This window comes from Fragaria vesca, linkage group LG2 (assembly GCF_000184155.1).
Source record: "Fragaria vesca subsp. vesca linkage group LG2, FraVesHawaii_1.0, whole genome shotgun sequence".
NCBI lineage: Eukaryota > Viridiplantae > Streptophyta > Magnoliopsida > Rosales > Rosaceae > Fragaria > Fragaria vesca.
Genome location: NC_020492.1, coordinates 27,860,241 through 27,865,622, shown reverse-complemented (window position 1 = coordinate 27,865,622; position 5,382 = coordinate 27,860,241).

Genomic DNA, 5,382 nt, shown 5'->3' with positions numbered 1-5,382 from the left:
CACCCGTCCCACATCGCTCGGGCGAGACCCGGGGGAGACAAGTTGCTATGCTTCTATGTGCAGAGCTAGCACCTTACGTACATTGAGACGCGTTTTGGGGTGAAACCTCAAGAACAAAATCTCAATGGTAGGGACTGGGCTGTTACAAGTAGGGGGGTCTATTTGGGGCAGTAGAGGGTCTACTGGAGGCAGCAGGCTAGGGGGCCGGGTCTATTGGGGCAGTAAGGAGGTCTATTGGGGGTAGTATGTGATCTATTAGAGGGCAGTAGGGGGTCTATTGGGGCCAATAAGGGGTCTGTCTGGGGGTGAATTGAGGGTAGTATGGGGTCTATTGGAGGTAATATGGGGTCTGTCGGAGTGTCTATTGGGTGCAGTACAGGGGTCTATTAGGGACAATAAAAGAGTCTTTTAGATGCAATATGTGATTTATTGAGGACAATATGGAATCTATTGGGTGCAGGAAGAGACATATGGATTTTGACAATAAAATGGCAAATAAACCCATTAGAGGGAGAATAGAGCGATATGGATAGATAATTCCTATCCAGAGCGAGCGAAGTTGTGCTCTGAAATTAAAGTGTGAAGTTCTTTATTTGACACATTTTTCGGTCATATTTTCACATCTCTACTGTTCATAATCGTTTGGCTGTTCATAATCGTGAATTATACAAACAGTTCTGGTTAGACATATTTATGGTTCGTTCATTAATTTAACCTAATTCGGTACCTAAATGATCATCAATTTGAATGAAATTTTGCATGAATGATCTATACATTAGTATCAATGAACTGAATGGTGGAGATGTGGAAATATGACCGAAAAATGTGTCAATAATGAACTTCACACTTTAATTTCAGAGTGAAGCTTCGCTCTGAATTCTGAATAGGAACTGTATGGATAGATGCTTCCAAACTAGAAATGCATTTCAGAAAATTCATCTCATTCCTTCTATACCCCTTTCTCAAGACGTGGTGTAACTAGGTTATAAGTTGGATAATTTGATTCATGAATATTGTGACTATGTTCATGACATTGACCTAAAGTTGAGTCCTTGCATCTACTTTTCACACCCCAGATCTGATGATATTGCAATACAAATAAAACAAATGAACCATAGCATATTATACAAATGAAAGCATTGGGAGGTACTGTTCATGCTATAAGCATAATTCGAACCACACTATTTATACCTTAAGTTAAAGCAACACATTACATCAAAGAAGAATAACATATTGGCCCCCTAAACTCGATCTAATCATCTATCTAACCCAACGGAGCTTCAACGTCATAGATCTAGAGCCTAAAGGTCAACAACATGGTGCCGGACCTAGAGCTTCCACACTGCGATTGTTGTCGCGCTGAAGATCAGCGCCGCCGCTATCTCCACCCTTGCTAGAGCAACTCAGATGTAATACCTCGGAAATTTGATATTAGTTTCTAATATTATTTTGGAAATCATTTAAGTAACAGTTATATGATTTTGTGGTTTAGTGAGTGGACTAGAAGTAGTCGAGTGTTTATTTTCTTGAAAATGCTTTATTTTGAAGGGTCAAGAGTTAACTTTTTAATCTGTTGGGTTTTTCAAGAAACTTTCTTCACGGAAGTTGTAGAGCACGACAATACGAGTTCGTAGACACGTGGCACGCGTAAATTGGACTTCGTATGAGAAAGTTATGGTCAGCGGAAGTTCGTGGCTTTACGAAAATTTTGGGTTAAATATCAAAAGTTTAGGGTTTCCTTTCATTTCCGGAAACCATCCCTCCTCCCTTTTCTCTCTCTTTCTCTCGCGACACCTTCACTGTCCGAGTTTCCCAGCCGACCCGACCCGGACCCGGTTGACCCGACCCGGATTTTCCGGCCACCTCCGACCGATCTAGACGCCGGCACCGGTCAGGTCTTCTTCCTCTCCTTGGCGTGGTCCTCCCTGTGTAGGTGGGTGAGGACGACTCGACCCGAAATTGAGAGAATCGAACTCCACAAAGAGGGTGGCAAACCCGACTTCGACCCGGTGACTTTCTGGCCATGTACGGCGGCGACTGGAGGTGAGGCTACTCGGTTCTTGAAGCTTTCTTCCGTCTAAGCACATTTCAAGCTGCCATTCACCTTGTTTTGAGGTCTATTCACCTCGGTTTGAGCCGCCTTGGCAGCCGGCCTTCTCTTAGACGATTCCGGCCGAATTAGTTCAACCGTCAAGTATGAAAGATGCTCTCCATGCTTCATTATACAAGTTTGTTGTTGGAAGTTTGTTGAGATTGTGAAGTTGTAGGGTGGCGCGTGGGGCCCACTCGCCGCCGCCAGTGGCGGCGCGTTAGGCAGGGTGTGTAGGTTTAGTTACTTTGGTTAGCTAGTTCTTGTTGTTGTGAGCATGTTGGTATATTATGAGATTAGGTCAAGTTTGGTTAAGTTTTGCTTGTTAAATTCTTTGTTATTGTAGACTTGTGTGAAGTGTTGAGCTAGGAGAATCCAAAGTTAGGCACTGGGGGAAGGTAGTTAAGTGTTCGATGACCTTGGGAGGTCTCGGAAGAAGGTTGTCCCTTTTTGGGCAAAGTTTGGGTTAAGGCTTGTTAAGGGTGCAATGTTCTTTTGGTTAAGTGGTTATTAAAGTTATTAATTTTGTTAATAGGTGACTTGTGGAGTGTGGTTTGGTCTTATATTCTTGTGTTGTGCGTGCAAAGACGCAGCTGGATTTAAGGTGAGTAACATCTCACCAAGGTCCATTTTCGAACCAATCATTTATAATTATTATGATGTTGATTTTGATATGATGATGATGATGATAATTGTATGATGATGATGAGATTAATGATAATGATGAAAATGTTGATGGAAATGTTGATGATATGATGATTATGATGATAATTATTATGATGACGATGATAATAGTTTTGATTGATGTTTATGATGCTATTTTTAATATTGTGAGTAAATCACATGGGTTCTTAAGGAATCGAGTTTATTTTATAATTTTATTATTGTTAGTTGTGAAGTTGTCCTTAAAGGAAAATGATTTTTGTTTTAAAAATAAATGAGCTTGATCGTCAACGGCTCATGGGTAAGTGAAAATATGTTTTCTGGTAAAATAAAATCTTTCAAAAGGACTTCCGATCATGTGATATTGTGATGTTGAAATATGGTTATTGATATACTATTCTAGTGGGAATATTTATATCTTCGTTTATATAAATATATCTAGGCGGAAAGATATAATTTATGAAATGCTCGTGTTGTTGTCGATAATATATTTATGTTGGGAATTGTTGTTTAAATAGTCAAACTGGGTTCCAGGCCTTTAATCGGGTGATTGGTTACGGTTATGATTATATTATTAATTTGTGATTTGATAAGTGTTATAATGGGAGAGTATTGAATGCGTGCCTTAGTGTGGTTTTGAGCATTAGTTGTGTATGTGTGTGCCTTAGTGATGATTCTTAGATTAGGAGCCTTCGTGGTGGACCGGGAACCAAGCCTTGGCCGGGTGATTGGTTACAGTCAGTAATAGAGCTCTAGTTTGTCAGTCGGTACTTCATGGGGGATGATTAAGTGTTGACGAACCCATGAGTACGCATTGTTGGTTACTTATGGGAGATGACTAAGTGTTGGCGAACTCATAAGTAAGAGTAGAGAAATGATTATATGATGTTCTTATTATATGTTGTCTTTTAAAATTCCTTGATTTAAGTATTTTCTGAACTATACCTTTTAGCAGGATTTCATTTTGATTTGTTTGATTGTGAATTGTTGCGTTTCCTTTTAATTATTTGTTTCATTTATGATTTTGAGTGATTTTGAATTATTGTGTTTTTCTTAATGGCAAATACTTGTGTACCTTAAGGTATGGATACCTTAGCCACATGGTTGCTTATGATTGGTCCAACTAGATTAATGATGACCTGCTACCTGTTTGACTGGTCATCCAATTTAAATCTCAAACTAACTCTCACTCTCTCACTAACGGGGTTAGTTTTTTTTCTCTCTCTCTCTCTCTCTCTCTCTCTCTCTCTCTCTCTCTCTCTCTCTCTCTCTCTCTCTCTCTCTCTCTCTCTCTCTCTCTCTCTCTCTCTCTCTCTCTCTCTCTCTCTCTCTCTCTGCAGGCTGTGCTCTTCAGTCATACAACAGCCAAGTTTGTTTTTATGAGCCAAGATTTGATGCTTCCATCTACTAAAGCAGAGATTACTGCTTTGCAGTTCTTGTTTCAATTACAAAGTCAGAAAATGATGGGGGAATATCATCTCTAGTCAGCATCTTTCTCTTGATTCAATCTTGGCTTATCATTTAAGAACCATGGCTTGATTGGCAATGACAATGTGGGTGCATTGCCGAATACATTTTTGTCGATGACATTTCATAGACTGCAGTTTGTGAGATTATAACCTCATTCAAGGGATCTGTAATGTAGAATGAGAGAACAATGATGTTGTTGGAGACTGAGGCTTTAGAGAATGAACATGAGTCAGGAGAAGAATTGTAAGAATGTGGTTTTTCCAACTCTTGTACACTGTTTAAAATCTCAATCATATCAAACTTGTACATCTTAAATCTATAGTCTTTACTGTGCCTTGCTCATTTTGTTTAATATCTGATTACTTTTTTCATATGTCATGGTTTGATCCAAGTTCACATCAGCACTCTTTTATTGTAGATATCTGTAAGTGTTGCTGGTGTTTGTTTCTGATTTTGTTCTTGTTTTGTTTTAGTTTTGCCTATTGATTAATTTTTGCTAGTTAGACTTACCAGGAAGTTATCGTTTTAGACCAAGTAGTGAACTAAGGTGGTAGAACCTTACCTGGTTTAGTTAGTTTATCAAACTGACTAAGTTGCAATCGAACTATGAGCTTGTTCAAGTTCCAGTGTCTGATATATGGTTGTGCTATCCGATTGACCCCAAGAGGGAATTAGGTAATATTGGGGCGGGATGACGGGATTAGGCCCGTCCCGTCCCGGTCCCGTTTGGGACGAGACTTGCGTGGGATCAAGTCTTAAAAATGTAAGGCCCGTCCCGATCCCGTCCCGTGTGCAATGTCCGGGACGGGCCGTGGGATGACCATAATCCCGTCCCGTCCCGTCCCATGCCCAGCCCTAGACAAATGGCTTCCGAACCCATGGAGCTTCAAGGTTATTTCTCCAGGTGTGGGTAATACCAATATGAGAGTCAGTGACCTACTTGATCAATTTGGTATGTGGAATGTGCAATTGGTGAAGTCGTTATTTCTACCCCATGAAGCTGATATGATACTCTCAATTCCACTAGCTGGAGCACAACAAGTGGATACTGTTGTTTGGAATTACATAAAGAATGGTTGTTATTCTGTAAGATACGGTGCTTGGCTTGCAATGGAAATAAGAAACAAGGAGACGGGAAGTCCGAGTAGTAGCAATATAGA